This window comes from Heterodontus francisci, chromosome 20 (genome assembly GCF_036365525.1).
Source record: "Heterodontus francisci isolate sHetFra1 chromosome 20, sHetFra1.hap1, whole genome shotgun sequence".
In the NCBI taxonomy this organism is placed as follows: Eukaryota; Metazoa; Chordata; class Chondrichthyes; order Heterodontiformes; family Heterodontidae; genus Heterodontus; species Heterodontus francisci.
In genome coordinates this window covers 74,502,215-74,524,788 of record NC_090390.1, presented here as the reverse complement: position 1 = coordinate 74,524,788, position 22,574 = coordinate 74,502,215, and the positions used below count along the sequence as shown (strand labels likewise).

At 45.9% G+C, this 22,574-nt stretch overlaps 1 protein-coding gene and 1 pseudogene across 1 annotated transcript in view; one reads left to right on the top strand and one right to left on the bottom strand.

The window, feature by feature from the left end:
* Window positions 1–22,574, top strand: part of LOC137380971 (VPS10 domain-containing receptor SorCS1-like) — a 1,096,116-nt gene that overhangs the window by 715,811 nt on the left and 357,731 nt on the right. The window lies entirely within an intron of this gene.
* LOC137381014 (U2 spliceosomal RNA) lies at window positions 2,991–3,101 on the bottom strand (annotated as a pseudogene).

Here is a 22,574-nt window from a genome sequence, read left to right as displayed (position 1 = left end):
CGGGCCGACCCAGTCCCACAGGGCCGAGTACAACTCGACCGGTAAGCCGTCGCTCCCGGGAGTTTTACTCGCCTCGAAAGACTCGACGGCCTTTGTCAGCTCGTCCAGAGTTAGCGGCTTGTCCAGTCCCTCCCTCCTGCTGTCATCTAAGACCGCTGTGATAGATGACAGGAAGGACTGGGAGGCTCTGCTGTCTGTGGGCTTCGCGTCATACAACCCAGCATAAAAGGATTTGCTGATCCTTAGTATGTCGGACTGCGAAGACGTTACCGAGCCATCTTCTTCCTTCAGGCTGCTGATAACAGAGCTCTCTCTGTGTACCTTTTGGAAGAAGTAACGCGAGCACGTCTCATCCTGCTCGATGGAGCGGACTCTGGACCGGAAGATGATCTTGGAGGCCTCCTTGGCAAAGAGCGAGGCCTGCTGGCTCTTCACCTCTTGGAGGTCCTCCTTGACCTCGACCCCCATTGACTGCAACCGGAGTAGATTTTGCATAATTTTCTGGAGTCGGGACAGTTCCCTCTGTCTCTCTCTCGCCTTCTGAACACCTTTGTGGATGAAGAACCTCTTGATGTTCTCCTTTATCGCTTCCCACCAGTGAACTGGAGACTCAAAGAGGGGTTTCACGGTCCTCCAACCTTTGTAATCCCTTTTGAGTTCCTCAACGTTCTCTGGGGTCAGCAGTGTCGCATTGAGCTTCCACGTCCCTCTGCCAACCCGCTGGTCGTCCTGTAAGTGACAGTCGGCCAGTAAGAGGCAGTGGTCGGAGAAGAACACCGGCTTGACGTCGGTGGATCCGACCGTGACAGCACGGGACACAAACAGGAAGTCAATCCTGGAACGGGCAGACCCGTCCGATCTTGACCATGTGTATCTGCGCTGCGCTCCGTCTGCAGGTTTGCTGAAGACGTCGTGCAGTTTGGCATCCTTAACTGTTTCTATGAGGAATCTGGACGTAGCGTCCAGTTTGCTGTCGTCACTGCCGGATCGTCCAGCCGCATCGATGATGCAGTTGAAGTCACCGCCTAGGATGACCGGCCTGGACGTCGCCAGCAGCAGTGGGAGCTGCTGGAAGACGGTCAGCCGCTCGCTGCGTTGTACCGGGGCGTACACGTTGATCAACCGGAGCGGAGCGTTGTTGTACATCACGTCTGCTACGAGGAGGCGGCCGCCCACCACCTCCTTAACTTCGGAGATGGTGAAGTTACCTCCCCGCAGCAGAATACCCAGGCCGGAGGAACGGCAGTCATTACCCCCCGACCAGATCGATGGCCCGTGGGACCACCATCGCGACCACTGCCTGTAGGTGCTGAGGTGTGGTATTCCACACTCCTGCAGAAACAGTAGGTCAGCTTTGACCTTGGCAAGGTAATCCAAGGTTGAAACACATCGCGTAGTCGATTTAATGCTACGCACATTAATGGAAGCAATTCTTACACCCATTTTTTACTAAAAATTAGTTGTTGCTTCCCATACCATTTGTCCTCGCTAGTCCCAGTCCTTCCCCTTCGGGATGTTCCTGCATACCCATCGTATGCGCAAGCAGTTTCACGTTGGTTGGGCTCAGAAACCCCTCCTGATTTTTCATGCAGGGTTTGTGCCGCTCGGGTGACATCGGGGGGGTCTTGTAGGCAGAGAGGATTGGGTTGTCCTCAGCTGCTTCCATCTGTTCCTCCTCGAAAACATCACAGCTCCCGGTCTCCCGGAGCTCAGGTGCGCCAGACGTGTCTTTGCTCCCGGTGTCCCGGAGCTGAGATGCGTTGGCCACGTCGTTACGTGTGGGGAATTGGGGTTGGGGCACGCCGGGCCCATCACAGCTTCCAGTGCCCGGGGGCTGGGATGCTTTATCATCCATCTCGGAGTTCTGCCGCCTCTTTTGAAGGGGCTGTCGTTCCAGCATTTCCCCGTCCAGTGAAGAGGAGTTGTTGCAGTCTGATTCAGAAGAGAGCCTCCTCTTGCCACTGGTTTGGGTGGTGGCTTTGGGATGTTTTTTCTTTGTGGTTTTCCTCTGGACCACTTGCCACTGACCTGTTTGTCCATCTGCTGCCTCCTCCTCCATTGATTCTGTCTGTGGAGGAGGGGTTTCCGGGCGCTGGGTAGGTGCTGGGTCGTTGGTTTCAGCCGCCTCCCCTTCCTTCTCAGGTTGAAGTTCCTCACTGCGGAGAAGGTTGCTGGTCTCCTTTCGAACAGCGGACGCCTTCATCGAACCTTCTCCCGGCCTTTCCTTGGACCTTGCCGCCTGAGCATAGCTGAGGCAACGTTTGGGGCAGGTCTTGTAGAGATGGCCTGCCGCACCGCACAAGTTGCAACACTTAGTCTGCTTACAGTCCTTGGTCTGATGGCCTTCCTCCTTGCAGTTCTTGCAAACAACCGTGCTGCAGTTGGCTGCCATGTGACCAGATTTGCCACAGGTGCGGCAAACTCTGGGCTGCCCAGCGTAGACCGAGAAGCCTCGACTTCCCCCGATAGCGAAGCTGGAGGGAGGGTGGATGATGGCTCCACTGGGATCTACCTTCAAGGTCACCTTGACCTGCCGCTTGCTGGTCCAGATCCCAAAGGGGTCCTTGACATCAGTGCTGCTGCCGGCCACCTCGACGTACCTGGCGAGAAAGGTGAGTACATCCACCACCGGAACATGGGGGTTGTAGAGGTGAATGGTCACCACCCGGTCCCGTTGTGACGGAAGCGTGAAGAGCGGCTCCGCTGTGAGGATCGACAGCGGCGCCCGGTCCCCTTTCTCCTTGAACGCCTTCAGGAACTTGATGCATCCCGCCACGTTCCGGAACGTCACGTCGAAGTAGCCACTGCTGGGGAAATCCTGCAGGCAGAAGACGTCCGTCGCTTGAAATCCGCAGCAATCGAAGAGAATTTTCTTGATGAAGAAGGTGCGATCGACCGGTGCATCTCCTTCCTTGTCCTTCACGACCACCCGAACAGTGTTGCGCACTCCCTGGCCCGAAGCTCGAAAATTGGTTATAGCCATTTTACTCAAAGCTTCCCCAGGATCAAAAGGCAATGATCATGGTCTCTCTTCTCAATCAAATAAGCACTGATAAGAACAGATACTACACTTGATCTTAGCCAAAAGGCCGAGAAGCCGAGAGTTAAATAGACCATAAAAGGTATTACAGAGTTTATAGAGAACACACAGACACAAATTGGAATGCACGGGTGTCACAGCAATGTAAATACGCCTTTCACTAAATGTTCCTCACCAAACATGTGTGTTCTTTTCTTTGTGTGAATGATGTGTGCCAGCATGTAGCGCCAGTGTCACATCCCTTTGCACCATTGGCCCTTCAGGAGAGCCACCATTACTCATGAACGTCCCCACGAATGCAGTGACATGGACATTGGCTCAGTCAGCTGCTGCCTCTAATGGTTTACACAGGGATACTGCAGGTGAGAGAGGGTGATGTGTGGCTTGCAGAGCTCCAGTCGGTTCCTGTGGAGCAGACAGCCTTTGTCTGATAAGCCACTGCCGTACATCCCTAGCTCACCGCTGGCCCTGCATGCAGAGCCTGGGTGCCATCTGCCCTCCCATGCGTCTTTCATATTGTAGGTCCTCAGCGTCCTCATAGTCCGAGGAGGAATCCTGTTGACATCTCTTCTCATCATGCCAGGCCTGGCCCCTATTGGGTGTATAGTTGTACAGAGCAGCAAAGAAAGGAGCTGGCCTTTTCGGTGATAGGGCAGCACCCTATCCATCCAGGCATTTGAGGCACTCTTTCAGCATGCCGATCTCCTGCTCAATGGTGGCTCATGTTGCTCAGTGCCTGGCATTGTATCTCTCCTCTGCAGCAGTAGTGCAGTCTCTCACTGGTGTCAGGAGCCATGTCTATAGGGATAGCCCTTATCTCCAAGAAGCCACCCCTCCATCTGAGCCAGTTCAGTGAACAGCAGTGACAGCTGGGACTGGCGCAAGACCCAAGTGTCATGGCAGCTGCCTGAGAAGCGGTCACACATTCGCAGCAAGCATCTGCGGTGTTCACATACCAGCTTCACCTAGATTGAGCGGGCTCCATTAATGGTGATGTCTGCAGGTGGTAGCCTAGCAGTCGGCCTGATGGACACATGAGTGCAGTCTATGAAAATTACAGCCTATGGTTCTCTGGCAATGGTGCCCAAACTGGTGGCCCTCTGGGCCAGGCTGTGAGAGTCCATCCTGAAGTGGACATACTCACTGGCCGTCCGGTGCAGGGCATTGGTGACCTCCCTGATGCAGCGGTACACTGCTGACTGTGTGACCCCACAAAGGTCTCTGATGGGCCCCTAAAAGGCTGCAGAGGCGTCAGGCTTGAGAATCGCTGCCACTATGAGGAACAAAGGCATGGAATGTCCACCGGAGCCCATGGGCTGCAGGTCATCCTTGAGCAGGGCACAAAGACGTGTCACCACCCTCTCTACATGTGCAATCGCCTCTGACACTGGTGGTCTGACATCCGATGGCATGTCATGTGGGGCCTGTAGATGCACGGCAAATGTAATGGCGGGCTCCCCTTGGGGACTGCTGCTCACGACCGGGGACCTCTACGTGGATCAAACCAGCCTGTTGTTATTGCCTCTGGAGCATACCGATCCTCACGAGCAGAGGATCACACAATGTCGGATGAGCCATACCTATTTCCATGTGATAAATAAAGTTAAACCCTGCATGTATTCGAAGGTTCCTAACAGGGCAAGGATTGGTGTTGATGGGTACATCAGCTGCTTTCCTGGATCAATTAAGTGGCGTGTCATAGCATTGTGCATCTTGGCCAACACTCAGAGTGGCACAGCATGACCACATCAAGATCCTACCAGCTGAATCGATTGCCCCCACCATCCATACAATCTTAATGTTCCTACCCTTTCTGGCACCCTCCCCACACACATGGTGCCGAGTGTGCCATTTCTCCCTCACAAACACGAACAAACACAGAGCATACACTGTTAATGGTGGGATGGTACACAGTACCTCCCTTCATGCCAGCAGAGCTTTCCCTCCAGTAATCCCAGACCCTTCCCTTTAAGAATGCAGAGTCAGACCCCAATGTATCCCTCTCCCCTCCTCCCTTCCAGAATGCAGAGTAAGACCCCTGTAATGCCCCCCCTCCTCCCTCCAGTATGCAGAGAAAGACCCCTGTAATGCCCCTCCCCCCCCCCCCCCCCAGTATGCAGAGAAAGACCCCTGTAATGCCCCCCCTCCCTCCTCCCTTTAGGTATGCAGAGTGAGAGCCCTGAAAAGAAACTTACCTGCTGCCGTGAAACCTTCTGCCTCTGTGACCTGCCTGTTTTTCCAGTCGTGAATGGGACTGCACGTGACGGCTGCCCATTCATCAAAAAATCTGGAAGTGGCAGTGGAGAGATGTCAGGCTGCATAATCAGCAAAGGTAAGTACCATTTACCATATGCTAATTGTGCGGCCACCGCCGTGCGGCAAAGGGGCCGCACCGAGGTCCCACCGCCACCGGTAATATGCGGCGGGCCCTTCTTGACGTCACAGATCGAGGCGGGCATCTCCCCGCAGCATTTTACCGGCCCCTGTGCTGCGACCCGCGGCATTGAGGGGCTGGTAAAATTCAGCCCTATGTTACCGATGGAGTTACCTCTGCACTTATTAGCCCATCTCTGCTACTCTAGTTCTTCCTTCTCCCTGTCATATATGCTTTAAAGCATTTCTAAGATGGATTTTGCATCAAATGCTCGGCTGTATTGTTCCCTTTGGCAGCTTGATCTTGTACCAGGCCCTTGCGGTAGAAATAGCTCATGTGACATCTGCTTTAAAAGAGATTAATTTTCTGTTTTATTGCTGAATTCTCAGGCCCAAGGACTTGAGCACGTAAACTTGGTCAGAGCTTTACTGCAGCACTGAGGGGGTGCTGTACTGCCAGAGGTGCTGCCATGTGGATGAGATGCTAATGGGGTCCTTTGTTATTTGTTGTCAATGGTACAGCAACTTCAGATGAGGAGCAGGTGTGCGATGAAATGCCAATATTCAAAGGTTGCTGTGTGAGTTGTGCTTCTCTCCTGTTCCCTTTGCAAAAACGCATCTCACAGTCTGCCTCACCATCATCATACATAGAATGTCATGACGTTGCTGTATTTGTGTAAGAGATACAAACTAAACCAATGCAGCTATTTAGGGCAAGTAAATGAATAGTTTAAATATTCTTTTAATTATGTGATAGTTGTTAATTACTGCCAATCAACCTCTCTGACACTGAAAATTCACTGTTAGAGGTGCAGAGTTTTATTCCTTCAGGTTTTGAAGTTTTCTGGGAGATTTTAAAAATGTAAAATTTTAAACTTTAAACTTTTTCTTCTTACTTTTCCTTTCTGCCTCCTTTTTTCCTCTCCCTCTTAATCCAGTCGTTCCTTCCTTCTCTTTATTTCTCATTCTGTATCTGATTTGACATTGAATTCACCCACTTGAATTCACCCTCTTTCTCAGTCCTTCCGCTGTTCATTTCCCATGTATTAAATCTGATTGCTTAAGGAGATGCCCTGTTGCTTGCCCTGTTCACTCAGGTCCTAGATGCCATGTTGTACCATTATCAGCTTGCACTTTCAGCGACTTGGTGGACAAAAACATTTTGAGCTGAAGGATGCAGGGGCCAGTTTAACTAATGCTGATCCCAATACAAGGGGGCAATCCAGCTTCAGCAGTCAGTGGTACCTGGGCCTCATCTTGTCACCAGTAGCCAATCAATTGGCTGCCGCTGGGGTAGTTGTCCCTATTAAGGATGGCCACCTGCCTCCAAGAGCTGCCTGCCAATCAGAGGGCCTACAGCTCAGCAGCCTTAGCAATGCCACTGGGAGCGGTGGCCACTGCTTGGGGCTGTACTTGGAAACGAGGGCGTATCAATAGACATGTATCCTCATGACCAGGTAAGTGGGGTCTTGGGGTTCTGCGGCCAGTCAGGAAGGCCACAGCTAGGGGTGGTGGTGGAGGTTTGTAGGGTAGTGAGGGCAGGCAGTGCCGTTGCCACGGGGGTGCCATGATCGGCACCCCATCCAGCACTGGCACATAGTGGCAGCAGTGTGCACCATCTACAAAATGCACTGCAGCAACTCACCACGGATCCTTCGACAACACATTCCAAACCCATGACCTCTACCGCCTAGAAGAACAAAGGCAGCACCACCACCTGCAAGCTTCCCTCCAAGTCACAAACCATCCTGACTTGGAAATATATTGCCGTCCCTTCATTGTTGCTGGGTCAAAATCCTGGAACTCCCTCCCTGTCAGCACTGTGGGTGTACCTACACCACACAACTGCAGCAATTCAAGAAGACAGCTCGCCACCACCTGCTCGAGGGCAATCAGGATTGGGCAATGAATGCTGGCCTTGCCAGTGATGCTCACATCTCGTGAATGAATAAAATAAGTGGCAAGCAGCAGTTAGCTACGATGGTTACTGTCAGTTTTGTGCCTCTTGAGGGGCACCTCAACATCACCTCTATAAGGTGTGCCCTTCCCTTCTCTCATAGCTTGTTTGCAAATGAGCTCCAGCACTGAAGCCTGCTGTCTCTAGCACTAAAGTTCCACCAAAGAAGATACAAAATTCACTGTAGAAGATAATGTAATATTGAGCACTCAGCATTTGCTGTCAGTCTGCACAATGGGAGGTTTAATTAGATATTTAATTTCAAACATTCGCCCAAGAGTCGACCTGTATGTTTTTAATTAACTTGATTTTTTTTGCAATGAAGGTCAAATATCATTTCTTCCACAAAATTGTTTAAACCATTAAGCTTTAAAGGATGACAATTTCATCAAGGATTAGTGGACTGTAATGCACACTAAGCTCTTAATTCGCTTAATATTTTGCTTTAACTGTGTAATAATCCCCTTATATACACACTGACTTTATTGTCTCATAGAAACCAGCTCTCTATCATCACTTTTTGCTCATAGCGATGTTTGAATCAAGTGCCAGTCCATTGGTGTAGATGAAAGACTATTCAGAGAGCTGGCAGCGTAGTGGGTGAGGCAAGACAAGAGCAGAGAGCAGGAGAAAGGTCCAAGATCTGAAGGCATCCCGAGGAAAGAGAGGAAAGCCAGAGTCGACAAATAGAAATCAGCGTTCTCCAACCCAACCGTCAAGTAATCCTGGATAGAGGGTTGGGGGAGCCCTTTTTTAATTCAATTTTTATTTTCCAGAGAGCTAGGAACAACCTTAAACTGAGCTAAAATGTTATACGTCACTACAGGTGGCATGGAGTAGGCAGGGGGCAGAGAGCTCTTCACAACACTGATTAGAGGAGATGTAGAGAGCAGCAGGACGGAGAGCTATGAAGGAGGGGTGGTAGAGGAGTGTGGGCATGGCGGGGACAAAGCCAGAGGAAGAGACATGGGGAGATGTGGAGGATGCAGAGAGGATGACAAGAAAAGAAAGCACACAGTCAGTTTCCCATTGCTGCAAACACCAGGAAAGATAATCAAATAGCCGTACACGTTTCTGAAGCTAATGGCCCAGTTCTCTTCAGTGCCTCTTGCAGCCTCCTGTTGCTGTCTTTTCCTTCATTGACAATGTTTTCCCTGCGGATGTCACTGTCTGGAATTATGGCAGGAGACCAGCAAAGTGCCTCCCAGGATTTTAGTGGCAGTGGGTCTAATTATAACTCACTCAAAACTCATTGAGATGCACAGAGTTAAAATCGGGCCCAGTGTGTCTGCTTTCATATTGGCTTACACATCCTTGAGCAAACATTAGCAAAGAAAAACAGCAGGCGTTCTTGAAATTATTGGCTTTTCGAGTTCACCCTGCATGAAGTGTGAATAGTAGATATTACAACAACTTGCATTTATATAACATCTATAATGTAGTTAAAAACATCCCAAGGTACTTCACAGAAGGATTAGCAGACAAATAATTTACACTGAGCTGCAGAAGGAAACTTTAGGATAGGTGACAGCTTGGTCAAAGAGGTAGATTTTAAGAACTGTCAGGCAAACCCCCCACCTACCAAGACAGAGGCACACATGATTTTGCCACATGAACATTAAGACTTAAAATTACAAATCCCTGACTGGAAAGACATGAATAGTAACAGACGGTGTTGGAACAATGGGGGCCCAGTCGTTCCTTCCCCAATACACAGAATAGGTGGTCAGACCAGTTTTGGTCACATGACTAACTGTTGGAGGTTTTGAATTTGAACTTCCAACAGAGGAATTGACTCAAAGCTGTGCGCCCCCGGTTGGAACAGAACCTCCTCTCCATCTCTTTCCCACGGAACTGAATCTTGTGAAAACATGTGAACCTCAAAGAGAGAAAAGTCACCTACGTGAACAAGGTTTAAGAAGAATACTGGGCCCTGACGAACAGCAAGATTACCTACAATCAAGTGAGCTCGAAGCACAGTATACAAGAAACTCTTCTGATATTGCCTCAAACCCCTCTCTACTATATTTTCCTCTCCTCTTTTTTGTCCCTATTTGAATGTGTGTATCGCGTGTGCATGCTAGCATGGGCATGTCATATATCCATAGGCGTTAACTGTATTAGAGTTTAAGTTTAAGGTTTAATAAATTTCATTTTTCTCCTTTAAACCTAAGAAAGCCTGTTCATGCTCATTTCTTTGCCTTATAATTGGAAAGCTGTGAAGAAGGATTCACAAAGGGGGAGCTCAAAACACCGTGTGTTTAAAATTAAACCCTGTTACAATAAGACCAGGTGAAGACAGTAACAGACCCTTAGACACCTTTCTGACCTGGTTGTAAAGGGAGAGAAGTGGAGAAACATGGAGGTTTAGAGAGGGAATTCCAGAGCATAGAGTCTAGGCAATTGAAGGCATGGCAGCCAATGATGTGCCAATGGATGTGGAGAATGCACAAGGAGCCAAAATTGGAGGAACGCTGAGTTCTCAGAGAGTTGCAGGCTGGAGTTCTGCTGTTACAACATTATCTATTGATTTCAAAGTACTTGGGATGTGACAGTTACAAAATCAAAGATACAAACACATAATTGCATCTATGGTAAAAGGCATCCAAAAAAGGACAAAATTGACAACGTAACTCAAAAAAGCTACATGAATTGTTGGTGTGGGATATCAAAATATTGTCAGGCTGGTACTCTTCTGAAGTTAAGCTAAGGCTTATTGCTGGGATGGAATACTGGAGGCCTTGTCTGCAGGTTACTGAACTGTACCAGACCTGGAAATGTTTGATGTTAACAATGGGCACCTATGTAGTGCCACTACACAATCCAATCCCTTGTACCACAGGAACCTAATCAGAGTGATGCCTAATTCCACTGGAAAAAGGCCAACAGTATTAGAAAAGAAAATATTTTCAATACATTCTAGCACAGTTTCGAGGCATTTGGTCACACTAGGTTGGAGGATATGCCTGGTTAAAAGTATAGGGGCGAAATATATATTGCATATCGTAGTATCACTGTTGCTGAGGTGGTGTTGTTTGTAATTGATTAACCCCACAAGTTCCAGTTGTTCTAATAGGCACAACTTGAGGTACATTGGAGATTCATGTTGGATATGTTTTTCAATCAATTGGCAACTACGTGTAAATCCTTGACTCCTCTCCAATGAGAACCAGGCATATATAACTGTCTTTCTCTTTTTTTAAATACCTTTTTTTAAGCATGACAGGAATTTGGAATATGATGGATATAGCTCAAAATTTATATATAGAGAGAGGTTGTTCATGTCAAAATCAATAGGAATCAAACAAGGCATAGTTTTAGAGAAAGGTGAGAGAAGAAGGCCTTCAAGAGAAAACTAAAGATCTTTCAACATGTCAGGAAGAATTGATAGCTCATTCATAAACTTCAAAGCTTATGAGCTATTAGCTGATCCTCACTCTCGGGTCCTCAACACTGAAAATAGGAAGTATCCTGTCTGGAGCCGATCTCTAAAACTCATAAAAAATTTTGGTCCCTAGTGCAAAAACTGCCTTCAACAGACGCTTGCCGTCATAAGCAATTTGTGAAGTGAGATAACAATGGGCAATGGGAATCTCTGTAAGTAGCAAAAGTAAAAATAAATAGTCCGAACCCAGGATTCTCCCTGCTGAAATAAGACCAATAAATCAGCAGGAGCAGTTTCTTATGATGATCGCAGCGAGACAGTGTGAAATACCGAGGAAGCGGACAGGTAATGAGAACTGTGTGAGCAGAAGATGTCAGAGGTTAATACATGCAATCTTAACAACGCAAGTTTTGTTGAAGTTCCCCAGTACGTCGGTATGATGCAAGTCTCTTAAAGCAGCACTTGGATTTGGGTACAACAATAATTAACCGGTGAAATACAAGTCATAGGAACGTAGGAAGGAGGAGGCCATTCAGCCCCTTGAGCCTGTTCCGCCATTCAGTTAGATCATGGGTGATCTGTACCTTAGTTCCATCTGCCTGCATTGGTTCCATACCTTTCAATACCCTTGCCTAAGAAAAGTTTATCATGGAATCATAGCACAGGAGGCCATTTGTCCCATCATGTCTATGCTGGCTCTCTGCAAGAGCATATCACCTAGTCCCACACTGCTGCCTTTTCCCTGTAGCCCTGCAAATGTTTTCGCTTCAGAAAGTTATCCAGTTCTCTTTTGAAAGCCTCGATTGAATTTGCCTCCACCACACTCTCAGACAGTGCATTCCAGATCATAACCACTCGCTGCGTTAAAAACGTTTTTCCTCATGTCATGTTTTTTTTTGCCAATCAACTTAAATCGGTGTCCTCTGGCCTAAACATCCTTCCTAAAGTGTGGTTCCCAGAACTGGACATAATACTCCATTTGAGTCCAAACCAGTGTTTTATACAGGTTTATCATAACTTCCTTGTTTTTGTGCTCTATGCCCCTATTTATAAAGCCCAGGATCCCATATGCTTTATTAATGGCTTTTTCAACCTGCCCTGCAACCTTCAATAATTTGTGCATATATACCCCCAAGTACTACTTTTGAGGTCCTGCTTGCTTGTTTCTTTCTTAGCTCCCTAAACTCTGCCTGCAGGACCTCATCTCTCTTTCTACCTATGTCGTTGGTATTAATATACCATATCAAGCTCAGTTTAGAAAAATTCAATTGATTGCCCAGCATCAACAGCTTCTTGATGATCTGAAAGAGTTCCAGACTTCCACTACCCTTGTACGTAAAAGGAACCAAGGCAGCACTTTGCCATTTTTCTGAAATATTGTAATATATATTTTTGATACATGAAAATTCAAAATCTGCCATGCTCCCCGATGATCTATATATTTTTTGAATGTTTTGACAGGCTACATTTAAATTATTTTGTCAAGCTGTCACAGCGACTTACAACTTACATTCAGTACCAGTGTCCCTCCCTAGGTACTTGGTACTAGATGTAACAAGGATAGCCAAACATCCTGCATTCAATGGAGAGAAAAGATTTCAGGTGAGATGAGGTAGGGGTGGGATGGGGTTGGGGTTGTGGTTCCATGTATAATTGACTAATTGTTCAAAAAATGTCGATTATATAGTTTAAAAAATGAATAATTTGCAGGGCTATGGGGAAACAACAGAGGATTGGGACTAATTGCATAGCTCTTTCAAAGAGCTGGCACAGGTATGATGGGCTGAAAGGCCTCTGCCTGTACCGTATGATTCAATGATCAACCATCTTCTCACCAACGCATACATTTTAAATGGATGTGTTCTCAACTTTGGTCAATCTAGAGCTCATGGCAGTATTGGGTGGCCATTGGGAGGACCACAATCAACCCTTTCAGGAAGAAGAACTATAACTGAAAGACAGGGTTGAAGATGATCGGACCGAAGACGAGACAGATGAGGAAACATTGGTTAGGTGATGGTTGAACTTGAATTTTAACCGTTCGTTGGTTATAGCAGAAAATGAAACCCAAGGGAACTAAAGAATCTAACTAAGCGGTCTTGGGAGTAAGTCATGTTGCTTAGAGCAGCTCTGTCTTAATTTGGACTTTTGACAGACTGGTGTCCATGACCTGTCTCCTAGCATTTCTGCTGGTGAATCCAGTTCTCTATAGTGACAGTAGACTGGCTTTTTGTGAATCTACAGGTGCCTGATTTAGCAGCATGAATATTGGGAGCCAGTACTCGAATATCAAGACCCAAAATCTAAATTAAAATAGCACTCATAAAAGCATGCAGCACCATGGGGTGTAGGGAAGAATGTGTAGGATGGCATGGAGCTTAGGAGGAACCAGAGAGGAACGATATGCAGAGTACTGAGCAAAGCAACTTTTAAAACAAAAAGGGACAAATCTAAGTTGTGATTTATGGAACTTACATAAATTTACAGCACAGCAACGGTCATTCAGCAACTGATCAATGCCAGTGTCCGGCTTTGTCTCACCCTACTTCATCTAACCCTATCTGCATATCTTTCTGTTCGGTTTTCCACATGTACTGATCTAATTTCCCTTTAAAGGCATCCATGATTCCATTGTGCCTGTAACTTGATGCTGTCTCCCTTAATGGGAAAGCAATCCTTTCTGTGGAGAGTCTCCTGAAGTTCTTTCATCTGAGCACCTGCCCTTCTGTACATGACATCCTAGGATAGTAGATTGCTGTTCAAATATCAGTGGATATGGAAGTTCAGCCTTGCGCAGTGCACAGTACAGTATAGTATACAGCTGCTTGGTTGTGTGTTTGCTCATATTTAATAAGAGTCAAGCTGCTCTGTAAGTTTGATGGACTAGATCATAAAGATTGAACGGCACAGTCAAGAGGGTAGACACACACTGTAATGAATCATCATTGCTGAAATCTCTTGTGATATTACTGTACCATAGGCCAGTGTACCTGTCTGACTGTAATGGATAGTTTTCTCAAAGTTGTTAAAAGTTCAAAAACATTTATTTAGAGGAGAACGGAGTGTGATTGGGTCTTGGCATGCATGAAAGCATAAATTGAATTCCTGGTTTATGTTGCCTGAGCATTAGCTGAAATACATTTATTGAGCATTTTCAATACACAAGTTAAGTTTTAAAGGAAAATTATTGTCACTGATGTTATCATAAAATATTTAATGGGTGGAGACCAAATTCCTCTCTATTGTAATGGAGGGAATAACCCATTTAAATTGAACAATCAATTTTTCTGTTACATTAGTTGAGAGGAATTTAATATAAACTTTTTAAGCATTCGTATAGTAACATTGCAGGGACTGGGTAGCTCAGTTGACTAAGTAGATAGCATGTCATTCAGAACAGTGTCAATAGCACAGGTTCAATTCCCATCCTGGTCTGGGAAGGCAATGGGAAACCACCTCATATATCTTCTTCCCTATCATGCTCATCTCTCACAGTGGAGAAAAAAAAAGCTGAGGACCTGCTTTTGGGCAGACTAACATCACAGTCAGTAATTTCTACTCTTCAATTAACTGTCCAGTTTTTTAGTTTGTATAGCCCAGTTTTTATCTCCTATCTTGAGCCATACATGATCTGATCCTAATTTTCTGTCAACGCTGCAGAGACAACTGCTGGGATTCTGCCCATTTAAAAAACTGCAATGCACAGGATTTGATTTCAAGGGTGCTTTCTATTCCCACCTAAGCTAGCTGCAGCTGCCCATGCAAACCTGTAAACATCCCATAACCAGCTTGGCAAATCCCCACTCAGCAACCACACCCCAACTAGCCTTCCCCTGCTCTAACTAGTCCAAATCACAACACAGCAATCTTCTCCAGCTCTTAGCAGGTATGTCCTTCTCAACCATTTAGGCTGAGAAATTGGAGTCGTATGAAATGTGCATCTCAATGGTAATGCACAGCCAAAAGATGTTGGCTCAAGGTTTGCGGGAAATTGGGCCTCCGATCTTATCTGCATGAAACTAGCGAGCTGCCATTGCCAAGTGGGCATAGTGGGCATTGATACAGCTTGCTGACAGGCCCTCGGGAAAATTGTCTGGCTGTGATACCAAGCTGGCCCACAGTTTGGTTTTGGGAGTGGTGGGAGGGAGGCGAACTAGATTGAGGGCGACTCCGGGCTGACAGCAGTCTGCAGAATGGTTGGGGAGACAGGCAGAGCCACTCCTGGCTTCACACAAACATCAGTAAGACAACATTCAACTTCCATTTTGGGCAATTGCCTGCTGCAGTCACTTTAAGGGCTGCTGGTTAGACCAGTGTAGACCAGGAAAGCAGAGCATGTGCAATGTATGTTCCAGCCAGTTTATGCCAGATTTGGGTGCAGGATTCTAAAGGATTAGCATATCCAATAAAAGCAAAATACTGCGGATGCTGGAAATCTGAAATAAAAACAGAAAGTGCTGGAAATACTCAGTAGGTCTGGCAGCATCTGTGGAGAGAGAAACTGAGTTAAAGTTTCAGGTCAGTGACCTTTCATCAGACCCTGCTGCCAGACCTGCTGAGTATTTCCAGCACTTTCTGTTTAGTATATTCAATGCTTGTTTCAGGTGGGCACCCTGGTCATTTTGAAGTGGCCAGTTTTCAAGATGGCAGGTGCACACTTCCAGTGGGAGTGGGTGGAAGATCAGCCACGAGAGATTGCACCTGAAAATTGATCTCCCCATCGTGCTAATTTTTCTGCTCATAACTTGGGTGTGAAGGAGATCAAGTTTCTTGCTTGCAAGCCACTCTCATTAGAGCTCTAATATGCTGCACCATGAGTCATTCGTTGGATGCAGATTTGAAGCATCCTGTATGACTACCCATGTCAGCTTGATTCAACAGCTCGAGTTGATCTCGATTGCTGTCTCTGCTATCGCTCCACAACCAGCCTGTGCTCTGTTCCAGATAGCTTGACTTTGCTGCATTTTCTATCTCGTGTAGGATTGTTTGCTGGCAAGCTCTCTTCTGTCAAACACCAAACCGCTGTTTGTTGAGCAGCACTGCTTTTCAGGATTACAGTACGCTGACAAGAACTTGTTCAGAAAGGTTCTAAACAGAAAAAACAGGCGCCCTTGAGGAAGTCTGCTATGCTAAGCCTGCAACTATTAAAAACCCTTTTACAATCTGGCAGAAATCTGGCTAGTGAAAGACCTGAAAAAGGAAGACTTGCATTTATATAGCGCCTTTCATGACCACCAGGCCTCCCAAAGCCTTTTACGGCCAATTAAGAATTTTTTGAAGTCACTGTTGTAATGTAGGAAACAAGCAGTCAATTTGCAGCAAACTTCCACAAGCAGCAATGTGTTAGTGACCAGATAATTTGTTTTTGTGATGTCCTAACAGCACTGTGGGTGTACCTACACTCCAAGTACTGCAGCGGTTCAAGAAGGCAGCTCACCACTACCTTCTCAAGGGCAATTAGAGACAGACAATAAATGTTGGCCTGGCCAGCGACGCCCACATCCCATGAAATGAATTTTTTAAAAAGCAGCAATGTGATAGTGAACAGATAATTTGTTTTTGTGATGTTGATTGAGGGATAAATATTGACCAGGACACTGGGGATAACTGCCCCGCTCTTCTTTGAAATAGTGCCATGGGATCTTTTACATCCAAATGAGAGGGTAGATAGGGCCTCGGTTTAATATCTCCTGTGAAAGGCTGCACCTCTGGCAGTGTTGCACTCCCTCAGTACTGAACTAGAGTGACAGGCTAGATTTTTGTGCCCCAGTCTCTGGGGTGGGACTTGAATCTGCAACCTTCTGACTCAGAGGCAAGTGGGCCAATTCTAGACATTAATTTGTTAATTGTGCTTTCCTGTATATACATTACTAGAATATTCCTTCTCTGATGAGTAAATTGATTACGTACATGTTGATAATGTGTGATATAATTTTGGGGAAAATAAGATTCAGAATCTGTGTTGGTAGTGCATCGTTCATAGGAATATCGGAACATAGGAGCAGGATATTGCTTGGGTTCTCCTGAAAGCCCGTTCCTATCATTCACTGCCTTACACATCCCTCCTGTATGGTTTATGATTTGTTAGACGGTGCCTGTCGTCTACTCAAAGGCAAAAGAAATAATTTCCCAAGAAAGGTAACTGGAAGAAGAATGGGGATCAGGGAGACAATTGAATGTGTTTCTGGAGAGTAATGGGATCGTGTGATGGGATGAAAAAGCGGGAAAGCGATCTCTCGAAAAACGGGCCCATTATTGGGTTTTACTAGCTTGTCTTATTTGTAAAATATTCTTCTTTCCTCAGAGTAATATGACTTTAAAGCAGCAACGTGGCTGTTGTATTCATGGATACGTGGAGCTGGTGTAAGATGGCCACTGTCAAGCTCATGGGTTTAATCTGTAACCCTTATATAACCTCTGCATGGACTGGATGAAGCTTGGCCAACACTGAGCCCCAAAGCAGATTGACTCATGTATCCCTTACAATAAACAAATTTTGCTGGATTACACTCACACAAACATTCCTACAATGATCTCACAACCACATGTAGCCTGACATTTTTCTTTAATTTTAAACAAGCAGTGTTCATGCCTGAAACAGTCCTGATGGAAGCAGCTTCCTTTATCTCCGATTAGACAGTAGTGAAGTGTAGCTCGATAATAAATTGCAATTGTTACTTAAAAAGCATCCAAGGTGACCATGGGCAATTAGATAATCCACCTTATTAATTCCAGGGTATTGCACTGACTGTATCACACATTATAGTCATTTGTAAGTAGAGGGCCAAACTGTTGCACAGAGGTGCAACCACTGTGCTGGAAATGTTCCTTAGTATCAAATTGATTTCCTGGTGAGTGAAATAATTACTTCTCGGCTCCAGTACCTGTAGTTGTGGGAATTACCTGTCAGATTTTCTCGCAATGTGCTCGCGCTTCCACACAACTGCTCGTGATAAATATCCCCCAGCTACATTTGAGCTTAAGTTATGAGAATAAATGGGCCTGGAAATTGCCTCGTGAGTTATCCATAATCCATTTATATTCCTCTTCAAAATGTATTGATTTTCAAATAGACAGTCATTTTCTTAAATCGGGAGGATCCTGATTACTTTGCATCTCCCCTTTCCTCCACCAGCTTTAAATCAGTGGAGATTCACAAATTAAACATGCGAATGTATTTTTTTTGACACTGAAGCTTTTATTTCTAAGATATGTGAGCTGATCGTTTTTTTGCGCCTTAGAATTGAGAAGAGGACCATTTATGACTGTCATCAGCATCATTTTACAAGATAATAAATAGAAGATGTGACTTGTTTGTCAGGATAATCTCTTTAATTCATGAGTGAAAGGGGTGACGGGGACCTTGGCAATATACAGGCACTTGAGTTATTCATATTGTGCTGTTAAGTGAGGCAAAAGGTAATTAGTGTCTGGCAGACTGTGAGTTACTCGAATTATAGAATGATACAACATAATATGAGGCCATTCAGCCCATCGTGCTCTTTGGAAGAGCTATCCAAATAATCCCACTCCTCTGCAAATCAAACTTCAAAAAAATTCAAATGTTACTTTACTGCTGTTTTTCGAAATGCAACATAACTTTGCGAATTTGTGGTAGCTGTATTACAACAACAACTTGTATTTATATAGCTGTGTTAACATAGCAAAATGTCCCAAGGTGCTTCATAGGAGCATTGTCAAACAAAAGTTGGTGCCGAGCTACATGGGGAGATATTAGAATAGGCGACCAAAAGCTTGGTCAAAGAGGTAGGTTTCAAGGAGCTTCTTAAAGGAGGAAAGAGAGGTTGAGAGGCGGAGAGTTTTAGAGAGAGAATTCCAGATAATCTTGGGCTGAATTTTACAGCCCCCGCCGCCCCCCCCCCAACGTTTTGTGGCAGGGGGGCCAGAAAATGCCTCTGGCAGAGGCCCGCCACAGGCCTCAACACCGGGAAAGCCTGGCCCGATATTGCTGGCAGCACTGAGGCCTCATGGCAATCCCGCCCCCCCCCTGCCCCGCCCCTCCCCACCCTACCGTCGCTCAGCGACAGAAGGTAAATTTACATAATGCAAAATAATGTTAATGAAAGGATAAATGACCAACCCGCACCCACTGTCCATCCCGGAGAGGAGCAATATTGCTGTCGGTGGCCAGCACACCCATCTGGGGATCTGAGACGGGACACTGATGGGGAGGGGGGACCAGGTAGGTTTTTCAGTGCGGGGGCATTAGCGGCATCAAAGTAATTTCATTGGTGGAGGGGATGGTGGGAAGGGGTAAAGTTTAGAGTTTATGAACATTGGTGGGGGGGGGGGGTGGGGAAGGTCAGGTCGGCAGGGGAAGTGTTTTGGGGGGAAAGGGCAAGTAATGCATTGCATGGTTATTGGGGGGAGGGGTGGGAGAGGGGCAGATTAAATGTTTTTAAATCATTTTGCAACATCTCTTTTTAAATATTTAACTTAAGTGGAAGGGCTCGAAGCCCTTTAAAAATGGCTTCAGTGCCAGCGCAAACGCTGCTGACGCCATTGCCGGGGACGGACTGCCCACCCCCTCCACCTCATCAGGGGGGACGGTCTGCCCCGGCCATTTAAAGGAGCCACTGTGCTGAACAGCGCGGCGGCGGCAATGTAAAATGCAGCCCCTTCAGTCTGACTGGATATCCATTTGGTGTGGAGTTACTTTGTTGGACTGCAGGAGGCGACAGTGATAGGGAGGGGGCGAGGCCATGGAGAGATTTGAAAACAAGGATGAAAATTTTAAAATTGAGGCATTTACAGACTGGGAATCAATGTAGGTCAGCAAGCACAGGGGTGACAGGTGAATGGGAAGGTGCGGGTAAGGACACAGGCAGCAGAGTTTACGGAGGTGGAGGCCAGCCAGGAGAGCATCTGAAGAATTAAGTACATTTGAAGTGCAATCACTGTTATAATGTAGGAAAGTTGGCATCTAATTTGCACACAGCGATGTGATAATGTCCAGATAATTTGTTTTTTATTTTGGCTGTTGGTTGAGCGATAACAATTGGCCAGGACACCAGGGAGAACTCCACTGCCCTTCTTCAAAATCGTGCCACCTGATAGTGCAGAGCCTCAGTTTAACATCTCATCCCAAAGGCGGCACCTCCCTCAATGCAGCATGCCTTCGCTGGAATGCCAGCCTAGATTTTGTCCTCAAGAGTCCTAGGGTGGAACTTGAACCCACAACGTTCCTGACTCTGAAATAAAGGGGCTTCCAACTGAGCCACAGCTGTAATGCAGCACAGACACAGGAAGCATAATCAGAATCTTCGGATCAGTATGGCGCAGTATTACCCTGGGGCCATATGATACTCCTCTAGGACATTGGAGAAAACTCAAGAGGTGCTTGAACCCGCTTGCCATACAGTAGACTTCTTCACAGTGCCCTGCACCAACACCTTTTGAGACACAATGACGCCTTTCAAAAAAGTCCTGAGTCAGAAAAACATGTGGAATAGGGTCTGCATTTGTGACTGAACAGTAATACCTTGTACAGGTACCCCTTTGTACAGGTAGGTAGTGAGGGTTTGAGGATAGCAAGACAATCAAAAAACCTTTCTTCAAATGAACCTGTCTATTCACGGTTCCCTGACACAGGATCAATGGCTGGTTATTGCTGCTTAAATTCTTATGCAGGTTTGGTTGGTGTTCCCAATCAAACGACATCTATCGACATTGTAAAATTCTGTTCCCCCCTACAGTCTGCCCAGTCTATCTTACCATCCTTTCCATTACTCAAGTGTTTGTTTCCTTGGGGAAATAGTGTGGAAATGAGTTTGGGAAATAGTGTGCAAAGGCTTGGTAGAGCAAGCAATGAATATTTGTAAGACCCTACGTTTTTAATTGAAGGCTGTCGATAAAATGTTAGAACTTCTGATTTCCTTCCTTTTTTTTGCTTACTTGTGACGTTAACACTGAGTGAAAATGAATTCCCCAGGGAGGTTTGAGGAAAGCCAGCAAAGAGAAAAAGTTGGCGAGAGCCCATGATAAAAAGATGGGCAGAATTCCAAAGCTGGAAGCAATGTTACAAAGCCTACATGAGCAGAAATGGATTCTATTAAAATGAACATAAAATTCCCCACTCAACATCAGGTGCTCACTTGCTAAGTAACTATATTGATTATATTATTGATAAGTTTATTATTTCTCAACAGTTTGCAATACCAACATTAAATTGTTAAGCCTTCATTGTGAATTAACCATCAACACTATGTCGAGTACTGAATTAAAGTAGAGTAATGTCATTTGCATTAACACCATAGTACTAGCTATATATAATGTCATGTTTGTGTCCATTTTTTAGGTTGAACTGTGCTAAACACGTGATATTATGGGTCACATAATTCAAAGGGATTCAGAAGGCAGCTGTTATGGTCCCACACACAATTTAAGTAAATTGAAATAACTGACCATTTACAAATTGTAACTGGAAGTCAAATAAATTCATTCGAAGTAACTGCAAATGTTTCAAAATTCAGGTTCTTTACTCTATGCTATATACCTCTACGTATATACCTATCAGTGATAGTATACAGAAGGACCGCTATAGGCACTTACCTATCAGTGATGGTACAGGGCCTCTATGGACACGTACCTATCAGTGATGGTACAGGGCCTCTATGGACACGTACCTATCAGTGATGGTACAGGGTCTCTATGGACACGTACCTATCAGTGATGGTACAGGGCCTCTATGGACACGTACCTATCAGTGATGGTACAGGGTCTCTATGGACACGTACCTATCAGTGATGGTACAGGGTCTCTATGGACACGTACCTATCAGTGATGGTACAGGGTCTCTATGGACACGTACCTATCAGTGATGGTACAGGGTCTCTATGGACACGTACCTATCAGTGATGGTACAGGGTCTCTATGGACACGTACCTATCAGTGATGGTACAGGGTCTCTATTGACACGTACCTATCAGTGATGGTACAGGGTCTCTATGGACACGTACCTATCAGTGATGGTACAGGGTCTCTATGGACACGTACCTATCAGTGATGGTACAGGGTCTCTATGGACACGTACCTATCAGTGATGGTACAGGGTCTCTATGGACACGTACCTATCAGTGATGGTACAGGGTCTCTATTGACACGTACCTATCAGTGATGGTACAGGGTCTCTATGGACACGTACCTATCAGTGATGGTACAGGGTCTCTATGGACACGTACCTATCAGTGATGGTACAGGGTCTCTATTGACACGTACCTATCAGTGATGGTACAGGGTCTCTATGGACACGTACCCATCAGTGATGGTACAGGGTCTCTATGAACACGTACCTATCAGTGATGGTACAGGGTCTCTATGGACACGCACCTATCAGTGATGGTACAGGGTCTCTATGGACACGTACCTATCAGTGATGGTACAGGGTCTCTATGGACACGTACCTATCAGTGATGGTACAGGAATATCCGGTGGATTAACTTTTCTTTAATCAGAAGAAACGTGGATTGATCTGGCTGATGACTGGGGCTAACTCACAGCTGTTTCAGGCTACATTGTTGCCTTGGAGTTTTCAAACTTTTACTTTGTAGGCTAACTAGCTTCAACAACAGCAACTTGCATTTATATGGCACCTTTAATGTAATAAAGCTGCAGGAAGTGATGTCATGATTTAGACTTGCGGACAGGTTGATGTATTACAGCTATCTTCACATTAACAGGTCATCTGCCAAGGACGCCTGTGTGTATCAGAAATAATAAATACTTTCATGGCACTGTAACTGATGTGACTTTTATATCAGTGTAACGTTCACTGATTTTAACTTATTTTGGGGGTTAAT